This window comes from Cornus florida, unplaced genomic scaffold (assembly GCF_030987335.1).
Source record: "Cornus florida cultivar Cherokee Brave unplaced genomic scaffold, ASM3098733v1 CherokeeBrave_3.0.0_Hap2_Chr04, whole genome shotgun sequence".
NCBI classification, from domain to species: Eukaryota; Viridiplantae; Streptophyta; class Magnoliopsida; order Cornales; family Cornaceae; genus Cornus; species Cornus florida.
In genome coordinates this window covers 36503643-36516161 of record NW_026775574.1, presented here as the reverse complement: position 1 = coordinate 36516161, position 12519 = coordinate 36503643, and the positions used below count along the sequence as shown (strand labels likewise).

The window sequence follows — 12519 nt, the reverse complement described above, 5'->3', positions numbered from 1 at the left end:
TGTCAGATGATTAAGATTGATCATCAGAGACCGCCAGGATCATTACAGCCACTTCCCATACCAGAGTGGAAATGGGAGAGTATTTCCATGGACTTCATAGAGGGATTACCTACTTCACAGCATAATCACAACTCTATTTGGGTCATTGTTGATAGATTGACCAAGTCCGCTCATTTTCTGCCTATTCGTTCAAACTTTATGTCAGAACAGTATGCTAAGCTGTATATTGCAGAAATGGTGAAACTTCATGGCGTACCATTGTCCATCGTATCAGATAGAGATCCGAAGTTTGTATCAGGATTTTGGAGGAGCTTTCAGCAGGCTTTGGGTACAGAACTTTATCTTAGCACTGCCTATCATCCTCAGACAGATGGACAGACTGAGCGAGTTAATCAGATTTTAGAAAACATGTTGCGGGCATGTGTTCTTGATTTTAAGGGCAATTGGGAGGAATATTTGCCGCTTTCAGAGTTTGCTTATAACAATACTTATCAGAAAACTATTGGTATGGCACCATTTGAGGCTTTGTACGGTAGACCGTGTAGGTCTCCTGTCTGTTGGCTTGGAGTTGGTGAGAACAGCTTTTTGGGTCCTGAATTTATTAAGGACACGTCAGAAAAGATCGCTATCATTAGGGATCGGATGCGTACAGCTCAAAGCAGACAGAAAAGTTATGCTGACCGTCGAACTCGTGTTTTGGAGTTTAAGGTTGGTGATCAAGTCTTGCTTAAGGTTTCTCCCATGAAGGGAGTAATGCGGTTTGGGTCCAAGGGTAAGTTATCGCCTCGTTTTGTGGGTCCTTTTATGATTACAGATCGGATTGGGGCAGTAGCTTATCGTCTGGCTCTACCAGATAATCTTCATAGGGTACATAATGTTTTTCATGTATCTATGCTGCGAAAATTTCTACGGGAAGAAGATCGATATCAACACATTGATGTGGGTGAAATTGAGTTGCAACCCGATGCAACCTATTTGGAACAACCTTACTGTATTCTCGATCGTAGGAATCAGATACTGCGCACAAAGACTATTCCATTAGTACGTGTACAGTGGAGTCATCATAGTGCTACAGAGTCTACTTAGGAACGGGAAGATATTATCCGTGCCAAGTATCTAGAGCTCTTTAATTCAGGTATGTAGTGAATTTCGGGGACGAAATTCCTTTATTAGGGGGGGGAGAATGTAATACCCCGTATTTTATTAAAGAGTTTAGTTTATTTAAATTCATTTATGTGTGGATTTCTTTACCTATTATTGTGCATGCTACATTATTATATTAAGTTCAATTAATGGTGCATGTAAATTAATTGTGTATGTTAAAATAGTAAATTTATTCATTTAATTGTGCATGTATTATTATTAATAATTTTTATTTGTTGGTTATGTTTATATTAAGCATTATTAGTTAATTAAAGTATTATATTTGTGTTATAAAGTATTATGATGATATAATGTATTCTTATGTAATAAAAATAATAATAATTATAATAGTTTAATAATAATAATAATATAATAATAATAATAATTATAAAAGTTTATTAATAATAATATAATAATAATAATAATAATAATAATAATAATAATATAATAATAATAATAATAGTATTAAATCATAAGTCATGATGAAATTAGAGATTAGGATAGGATTTCATTAATGTTTATGGGTAAGACTTGAAGCCATATGGTTGGGAATGTGGTTAATTAAATGCAAAATTAGATATTTGTAATATTTATATTATATAAATTGTATATAAATTAGCTAGCCTACCTTAGAAGGAGTGGAAGGGAGTTAGAAAAAGTTATAATTTTTAGTGAGCCATTGTAAAAGTGTGGAAAGGAAGAGAGAGAAAGAAAGGAGCTTGGACCGGTGTAGGAGAAATTTACCCGATTACGCGCAACCGGCGGATTTATTTTAAATCCAAAAAGGCAAGTTATTATCTATTTTTCCCCTTTGAATCCATAAATTAATTGTTTAAATTATTTAAATTATTATGGAGCCTTGAGAGCATGTTAGGAGTTAATAAATTATTATTTTTAGTTTATTTAATTAATAAAATTTTAATTATTTAGGATGGTAGATATTTAATTATTATCCTATACGATTAAATCTAGCTAAAAATAATTATTTAAGGCTTTAGGGATTTTTCTAGAATTTTCTAGATTTTTCCGGGGCTTTTCTGCAATTTCCGGCGACCTTCCGGCGAGTTTTCCGGTCGCCGGCAATGGGGGAGATGACCGGAGTGATCCGGTGTGTTGCGGCGTACTGCAGGTTGGTGTGCGCGCACATCCTGGCCCTTGGGAGTGTGAGATTGATCCGGTGCATCGCGGTCCATGTTAGCGCGATACACCCGGATCAATAACCGTTGGATTAGGTGTAAGGTGATAGATGGATCCGGTGTAGCGCGCCTGCAGCAAAGCCCATGCAACCAACGAATCAGGATCCACCACGTCTGCAGGAGCCTTCAACGCGCGCGCGGGAGCGCGTGCGCGCGCGTGGAACTCTCCATACGCGCGTGGAAGCGCGTGCAAGCGCGTGGGAGAGTGGGGAAGGTTGGGCTGCGCGCGGCTGCTGGAAATTACCAGAATACCCCTAGGGCCTGTTTTGTAAATTCCAGAACCTTAAACTTGGACTTTTAGATACTGTATTGGTATTTACGGGTTTAACGGGCCACGAAATTATTATTTTAATACCCGTTACTTATTCTTATGGCCGATTAATCTTTTCTAAGCATGTATTGGCTCGTTTACAGTACAGATATTAATGTGATTTATTTAACGACATTGTTAAATATAAATAGTGTTATTATCTTATTAAATGGTATCAAACATTACTGTTAAATTAAATAATGCCATGGTTTTAGTCATATAAATTATCCATGATATCTTATGGGATGTTTATACTGTTAAATGATATATAAACCATGATTATTATGCTGTGTGCATTTCAGGAAATAAATGGACTGTTTCATTATGTCGCATTTATATTATATGGATGTGTTGCCATATAGAACCATGTGAGCAGGCTAATAAGTTTATACTCATTTATACCTTATGCATTCGTTGCTATAGACAGATATGTGGCTGTCGGGGTATGTGGTTTAATATTATTGGCATGTGTTGCCTAATTTAGTAATATTATTGGCATGTGTTGCCTAATTTATATGCTCAGTATATTCATCAGTACTTTGAGAGGTGTTATCACTGTGTAGTTCGTTATAGTCTGTGTTGTCAGTACCATGCACCATGTATAATAGCTGATTTCCCGGGTAGGGAAAGGCGACACTTAACCACCTAGTGTGAGTCTAAGTGATCACCGTCTATTCTGGTTGAGGTCATGTTATACATTGGATAGTTCCATTAGGAGGTATACAGATATAGTACTCATCCGGATATAAATGATTAATTTATTTGATTCTCTGATTTGGGTCATAGTAGAGAGGACTTGCTCGTGGGGTTGACCCACCATTGTTGTTATTTCAGGATACGGTCAGTACCCGTTCAAAGGTTGAGGTTAGCAGTGTGGGACCACCATCCGAACTCATCTACTCTTACGATCCAGTTCAGGGTAGAAGTTTTATGTATTACTTAAGTTTCAGTTTTTATTTACTTTTGACGTTGAACTCTCAGGTTTATATTTAGGGATCCTCGACATAGGATTTCCAAGTTGTAATGGAGTACTGTATTAAATAAAGGATGGATGGATGTTATATTATTTAGTGTTCCTTTCCTGTCTAAATTCTTTTATTATCATCATTTTGTATTCCATGCTTGTATATTGCCAATTGTTTTTGATATCCCTCGTTTTTCGTGTATAAGCCTGATCAACTTATGCGTGGAAAATGTTGGGGGTGTCATATGAAGAGTTTATGCGAGGAGGCAATTTTAGCAGCTGAGGAGCTTGAGATAAAGGAGTGGAGCAGGCAGCAGCTGCAGCAGCAGTAGCAGCCGATCCAGCAGACCCACCAGTGGCTGCTAATGTGCATATGGATATTGATTTTGTGCGAGAGCCGCCAGCAGAGGAGCTTCAGCATCACTCTCCGGCAGGGTTGCCAGTTCATTCTCAGGAGCAGACTCATGACATACCGCAGTTTCTTGATCCAGTCATACCTGAGGCTCCAGCTTAGACACCTGGCCTAGGAAAGCGTTTCCAGGCATTAGAGGGCGAGGTTGTCTCTCTCCAGGCAGATGTTGTCTCTCTTAGAGCAGATGTCGTCTCCCTCAGCACAGATGTGGCATCTCTCCGCTCAGACGTTCTAGCTGCGCTGCAGGGCATATCTAGAGATATTCGGGGATCACGCCCCACCCACCCTACATCCTCTGCCTAATCTCTCTACTTCTCTTTCATTTTTTATCCATATATGTGATATTAGATTGCTATTTTGATACTGTTATATTATATTTTTGAGGCCAGTCTGTCGGCCCTATTCCTGTGATGTACTATATATACTGTTTCCATTTTCTATATTATGCATGATATTTTTGGATGTCTGGATTTTATATTAATATATCTATTTGTGATTGACTCCATTTATCAGGTACATCCCAGTGACTTTAGTGAGAGAGTGCTGCCCGAATTTTTTAGGACCACCTTTTTCCTCTCTCTTTAGTTCAATTTCTTATTCCATTTACACTTGCATGTCCACTGTGCACTATTATTATCCCCTTTATTGTCTAATGAACTTTTATCCAGTACCATCTTTTCAGGACCACAGTTAATCCCAAGTTTGGGGGGTTATACCACCCACTTTGGATACTTGTGTCCTTACTATTCTTTGCTTAGCTTCACTAGTATACTCTTTCCTTTGTTCTCTTTGCACATTGAGGACATTGTGCCATTTAAGTTTGGGGGAATGGATGCTGTTACAGTATTTGCTTTAACTTCAAAATTTTGAGCATGACTTGTTTATTTGAGGAATTTTCTATGATTGGTCCATAACTAGCGATGATTTTGATCTTTTGAGGACTATATTACTTAAAATTTAAAACCTACATGACTTGAGAGTCCAATACTCTTTGTATGCCTTGTGGATGCCATTTAGGAGTAAATTTTTCGAAAGATTGATATCATGCTTGCAGTTATGGTCCACATCATCCTGATTTTGTGATTGTTTTAAGATTCACTCTAGGATTCTACACCAGCACATGCACACACTAGCATTCATTTTTGGGGTACATGTTTTGTTGATTATTGAATTGGTTATATCCCAATTGGGCTAGTAATGCATTGAAAGCTTTCATTCTTAATAAAGGTGGATAACAAACCCTTTTCATTGAGTAACCGGGATTCTAGCCTCATCAAGCACTGAATTTCTCGCACTGAAAGGTGGAGGGCCCAAACTATAGGTTAATAATTGAACTTGTTTATCCAAAAAAATAAAAAACCAATAAAAAGTCCTTCTCCCAAAAGGCGAGAAGTGGGAAATGATTAGATGGAGGTTGTTTTGATTTGTAACCTAGTTGATTTGAGCTTGTAAGTCCTTAGGGGTGTTTAAATGCCTAATGCCCTAAAGTCATCTGGTTTGGGAGTCATTGACCTAACGCTCGACCTCATGAATCGCTAGAAATGTTAATAGATCAACACATTGCACTATGCTTCCATCTTTGATCCTTAGGGATAGAAAAAAAAAAAAAATCGAGTGAAAAGAATAAGCGCACTTAGAACAATAAAGCTTTAATAAAAGGTCTACTCTTTGTCTTGATGATCAGTACTAGATTTGTGTGCTAGTTTGAGGGTAAGGATGTGATTATTTCTTTAGTTGGCTTAGATAGCAACATATTTGATGCCGGTCCACTTAAAAGGATTCTAGTGTTGTTTTGATTTGCATGATCATTTTCTTGATGTGTGGAGGACCATACTTGCTTGCTTGATGTTGAAATTTTGGGAGATTGCTTAGGAAGGGTTGAAAAATTACATACATGAGGTAGTTTTCTCCCAATGTTTGTTTGCAACATTGGTGCCTTTTTAGTGAGAATAAACTTAATGTTTATGGGTATCATTTTTGGAAACCCTCACGAGACTTCACTCGTCAACTAGGGGTAACCTAGGGGTTTAAAAGGCTTGTTGCATATGCTAAATGTAATCATGTTCCCTACGAAAGTGGTGTTATCCATTTATTGTTTTCTAGTTCATAGTTGTATAGTTGTTCATTTCATTCCCTTACTTTATAGTTCATTGCTAGGGACTAGCAATACTTAAGTTTGGGGGTGTGATAAGCGCTGAAAAGTGCGCATTTAAACCCCTTAAGCTTAGGTATTCTAGGACCTTTATCTATCTTACTTTCCCGTTTTAGACTAATTTCATGTTATTGTCCTTTTTAGGTACTTATCCCCAAAATAAGCTAATTCAGCCAAATAAGAGCATAAAAGAAGCTAACTCAAGCTGGATGGAAGAAAAGAGCAAAGTGGAAGCAGATTGAAGCAAAGTATGGGATTCAGTAGGTTCGATCGATCACAAGTACACTTCAATCGATCAAAAGTTCATTGATCTAGACATTTTAAGATGCATCCAAGCTCTTTTATCCTTATCCAAAGATCCCACAAAGTTCGATGGATCCAACAATTCTCAGATCGATCGAAAAAATTCCATCTTATCCTGTTGTACCACCCCACCTACCACTTTGGTCTCTTTCCCTAAAATATCTCAGTTCTGTCCTTATCTAAAAAGGCGCCGCCATGGGAGGATCGATTAAGCCAAAGTTTGATAGATCTCAGCCATGTTCGATCGATCTCACCACAAGTTCGATCGATCGAACTTCCTTAAGCCCGAAAAAAGACAAAATCCAGCTCATTAAAAGCCGGTTCTTGTCCCTCTTAATTTGAATTTAGAATTCATTGTTCATACACCTAAGGGAAGGGTTAATCTTTATCATTCTAGTTCTACAATGTAAGTACATAATGAGGACTATGTGGAGGACCTTACATAGACCAACAAGGTATGCTCCACCCCAATGTGCATCACAATAACATGTAAGTACCATTAGGCATGCCGAGGCCATTCATTCACCCACCACAATAACAATGCCAAGTTCCATTGAGAATGCCTAGGCCAATGTTTGTTCCATAACCTCCCATAGTTCAAGGCAATCAAGGTGCCCATGTTGCACCTCCAATTTTTAACCCTCCCCTTGCTTTAAGAGATCACTATGTGCTTAATGAATATAATGCACCCAGATGCATTCAATTGCCACCATTTAGAGCACACCACTATGAAATCAAACCACAAACCATTCAAATGCTTCCTAACTATCATGGACTTCCAAGTGAAGAACCTTACAAGCATTTGGATGAGTTTCTTGAAGTATGTTCCACCGTTAGATACACAGACATGCCGGAAGAGGTCTTAAGGCTTAAACTTTTCCATTCACCCTTAAAGATAAGGCAAAATATTGGTTTAACAATCTTAGGCCTTTTTCAATAACTTCTTGGGCAGAAATGCAACAAGAGTTCTTGAAGAAATACTATCCGGTTTCTAAGACCAATGCCATAAGAACCTCAATTCGAGAGTTTTCACACGGGGATGGGGAAACATTCCAGGAGGCATGGGAAAGATTCAATGAATTGCTTAGGAAGTGTCCACATCATGACATGCCTAAATGGCAATTAGTTCAATATTTCTTTGAGAGTTTATCCGATAATTACAAGGGCATGGTTGATGCTTCCATGGGTGGCTCTTACATTGATAGGCATGAGGATGACGTGTGGCATCTTTATAAGAGCATGAGTGAAAATTCTTTGCATCGAACTTTATCTTCTAAGAATGGTAGGAATTCAAATGGAAAGAAGAGTGTTGCCTTGTATCAAGTTGACAACTCTAATGATATAGTCGCCGAGATGAAATCCTTATCTCAAAGGTTTGATCAATTCTTGATCAACCAAAACTCGGCGAATCAAATGCCTTCCGCCCCTAATCATGTTCATCATTGTGCATCTAATGAATTATGTATGACTTGTTCATGTGTCTTGCATTCTACTTCTAATTGTCCCACGGACATGTGCAAAATGACAACCATGAGCAAGCCAATGCTATTTTTGCTAACCAAGGGAATAATCCCTATGACAATCATTATAATCCTAGTTGGAGGAACCATCCAAACTTTTCTTGGAAAAGCCAAAGGGAAACCCTCCCCAAGGTGGTTTCCAAGGGAAGTATGTTCTGCCACCAATGCAAGGCCATGGTTCCTAAGGTTTTAGATCATCATTTCATTCCCATGGTAATTAATTTTCTAATTCTCATTTTCCTAATCAACCATCTTATTCTCAAGGAAACTCTAGGAGTCCCGCCTTTGAAGAGAAAGTTTTGACCGCTCTAGGCACTCTAGAGGCGAACACTCAATTGCTTCATTCTCATTCTCAATCCATTGCTAAGCTAGAAACCCAAGTAAGGCAAATAGCTAGTATTTTAAAAGCTAGAGAGAATGGGAAAATGCATTTGAATACCCCACCAAAGAAACAATGTGTTGTGGAGACTCATTCCTCATCGGAAAGTCCCATAATAGAGCATGTCAATGCGGTGACAACCTTGAGAAGTGGGAGAATCATTGACAACCAAGTAGGTGTGTCCAATGAAGAGAGTGAACCGGTGCAACCCAAAGTTGACACTCGTCCCATTTCACATTTTATTCCTCCTTTATTGCATATGCATGATCATTCAAATGAGAAAGTGTCAAAAAGTGATTTGAAAAGTAAGTTCAAAAATGATTTGAAAAATGAATCAAAGCATGATTTGAAAAATTCTTGTGTTGATGATGTTTTAAAGAAGGATTTTGAAATTTTTTTTGAGCCAAGAGCTCTATTTCCAGAAGCCTTGAAAAGATCCATTTATCTTGACAAGCAAAAGACAAAGACAAATGAAATCATTGATGTGTTTAGGCAAGTAGTGAAGGCTAACCTTCTGCTTTTGGATGCAATCAAGCAAATTCTGGCTTATGTCAAGTTTTTAAAAGATCTTTGCACCCAAAAGAGGAAGAACAAAAGCCAAACACCTAGGAAAGTGGTCTTAACCGAGCAAGTGAGCTCTATTTTGCAACATAACACTTTTTCAAAGTTCAAGGGCCCTGGTTCACCTACCACTTCATGCATCACTGGTGACCATGTCATTAATCGGGCTCTTCTAGATTTAGGAGCAAGTGTTAATCTTCTTCTATACTCGGTATATGTTAAATTAGGCTTAGGAGACTTGAAACTGACGTCGTTGGTTTTGCAACTTGCCGACCGATCCATATAAAAGCCTAGGGGTATCATTGAAGATGTATTGATTAAGATTGATAATTTTTCTTCCCCATTGATTTCGTTGTCATTGACACGAAACCGGTCCCGAATCCTAAGAGCCAAATTCCCGTTATCCTTGGCCGTCCTTTCTTGGCAACCGCGAATGCTAACATTAATTGTAGGACGGGGATAATGAAGATCTCATTTGGCCACATGAAGGTGAAGTTGAATATCTTTAATCCAACCCCGAATTCGTTTGACAAGCATGAAGAAGTGAATGTTGTAGAGAAATATCATGCTACTAAATGTGAAGGAATAGAGTCTTTGCTTGAAACCAAAATTTCAAAAGGGTTGCCTTCAACACTGAATTCGAAAAAAGTTGTTTCAAAATCTTGTTTTGAAAGGGCATGGAAGCCCAAAGATCACATTCAAAAAGGACCAACAAGTTCCTTTGAGCCTAATCCAACAAGTTCTCCAAGGAACCATTCGTTAGGTGGAGTTCAAAGTACTTATCACCCTAGTAAGGAGGGGATGCACTACAAGATGTTTGATATGGGCTAAAAGAGCCCAACGTCTTGCTAGAGACGTTAAAGACTAGTACATTTCATAGGGTGTCACAACCCTATTCCTCCCTCATTTCTATTTTAAATTTCATTTCTTGTGAAGTCTAGATATTTGTTTTAGGTTCATATACATTGCTAGGAACTGTGATTAGGATTGCATGCACTTTCATGTTGAAAATGGACATTTTGTTCCTGTTCGATCGATCGAACTCCATACCTGCATCCAAACCTGTATCCAATCATCTCTCTATCCAATCGTTCGAAGAAAACCTGCATATTTCAGCTCTCTGTCTGATTGATCGTAAATTATTCGATCGATCCAGATTCATCTTGGATCAATCTGCAGTCTCAACACTTAGAAAAATTTTAAACCTGCATCCAAACTGCATCCAAAGACCTCTCTGTCCCATCGTTCAAACATGTCTGCAGATTTTTGCATGTTCGATTGATCGGAGTACTTTTGAGATCGATCTTAGAGAAATCGATCTCTGTTCTTTGATTTACTATTTGGACTTTAAGTTTGACTTTTGTTTCAAATTTAAACTAAAAAAAAAAAGAAGGAAAGAAAGATAAATTGTCAAAAATACAAAAATATTTCTGTTTCTTTTATTTTGTTTTGTTTTTTTTTGAAAAACTTAAATATTTTCAATTTTCCATTTTTAATTTTTCATTTATTTTTATTTTATTTTATTCATTTTCCAAACAAAATCCAAAAAAAACATTTTTGATTTTTAATTTCTAATTTTTAAGTTTTTGATTTTTAAATTTTAATTTCCTAAAATTCAAAAATAGTTTTAATTTTTAATTATTTTTTTTTCGGAAAAATCCCAAAATTTTAAAAATAATTTTGTCATTTAAGAGGAGAGATCGATTCCAGTTTGATCGATCTGAGGATTCAATTCGATCGATCGAACTGAAAAGGAAATGTTTTTAAAAATCGAACCTAGGGTTATTCGATCAATTTCAAAGAAATCGATCTTCAAACCCTAGACCCCATCGCCGTTGCAAACCTTCTCTTCCATCTCCGGTGAACCCTCCGGCGACTTCATCTCATCCCGAATCTCTCTCCCTAATCCCAGATCTTAGATTTCATTTGCCTTTCTCTCCTTTGATCCACTTCTCTCGGTTTTGGGGTAAGATTCGAGATTTCTCTTTTGATTTCAAGCTTTATATTGATGAATCCATGTTTTCAATGCTAGATTTCAAGTTTTCCATGTTTAATCGTGCCATTTTTGAAGCTTTGATCCACTGTAGATATGTGTATATATATGTGTATATATCGGTTTTATTTTTTTGAATTTGATTTTTGATTTTGGGGGTCACGGGCCAAATCAAATTACCAAAATTATTGATTTGTTGTGTAGAGGGGCCCACGAGCTTGCTTGTGAGGCCCCCGTGCCATCCACCTCACATATCTGTGACTTTTCAAATTTCACCTCACAGTTCCATCGATCGAACTTTTTCTCAGATCGATCTATAATAGATCAATCTCACTTATTCAAGATCGATCGAACTTACATCGATCTCACATTTTTGTGATCGATCGAACTTCACAGATTTGCATCACACACTTCACACACCATCTCTTGTGTTTCATGCAATCTCATACATGCCCAATGCCTGTATTTTCCACATTTGATGCATTCCATACTTATACTGTCTAAGCATGAGTCACTTAATGTCATTTATTTCTTATGACTTGCATAGATTCATGTCCTTTATTCTGTTTTGTCTATCTTATTTGACATACATGTTTCTATATGCTATGCCTTATTTCCTTATTCAGCTACTGACTTGTTCTGCAAGTTTTCCTTTTATTTTGCAGGCCATGGCTAGGGTCAAGACAGTTACCCGTGGACATTATCATCGCAGAGTCAGGCGGAGATTAGACGACCAAGCAGGCCCATCTCATGTCCAGGACCCCATTCCTAAGCCAGAGCCAGAGCAGATACAGGACCAGTCAGAGGCAGATACAACTCAGTCCCCATCCGCTGACTCTATACTACAGTCTTCGGCTTCCACATCATCTTCTTCAGCTGAGGCTAAGCATGTACCATCTCCTTCACCACCACTGGTACAGCCAGACCTAGTCCCCAAGAGACCTGACAGGAGATACTCACGCCTTCGGGTGGTGCATGAGTTGGTGTTCGACATTTCTTTCTTCTCCCGGTATCTACTGACCTGGTCAGGTTACGATGATCTTGACCGGAGGGGTCTTTCAACTATAGATGCCCCAATCACCTATCTAGTTTATCCGCGGCTTGTTTGGTTATTCTACCAGCATCTCCGTCCTGCCCCGGGTAACTTATCAGAGTTGTAGACCACTATCGATGGTTACCCCATCCGGATCACAATTGATACTCTAGCGAGATCATCCCGATGTCCTCATGTCTGCCCTCCCGATGTTTATTATCCTATTTTGGAGAGGAGGCCTTCTTACACAGACATAGTTGTGGCACTCATAGGCCACTATATAGATGGCGAGCTTTTCGCCACTCAGACTTTTCTGCCTGATGAGCTATGGTTCTACGATTCGGTCCTATACCGAAGCGTATTTATGGTAGGCCATAAGATCCAGAGGCGGTTTGATTTTCTAGTTGCTTTGTATAGATTCTACACAGGCCACTGGGTTTTTATTCCAGCACTCTACTGGAGTGTCATGATAAAGTTATATTCCACTTACATTAGCAAGACCAAGCCCAGGCGAGCTACTTTTCTACCTTTTGGCCATCTGATCACCAAGATA

General features: G+C 38.2%; 1 pseudogene; it reads right to left on the bottom strand.

The window, feature by feature from the left end:
* Nucleotides 1-7490: 7490 nt before the first annotated feature.
* LOC132305830 (small nucleolar RNA R71) lies at nt 7491-7589 on the bottom strand (annotated as a pseudogene).
* Nucleotides 7590-12519: the final 4930 nt, after the last annotated feature.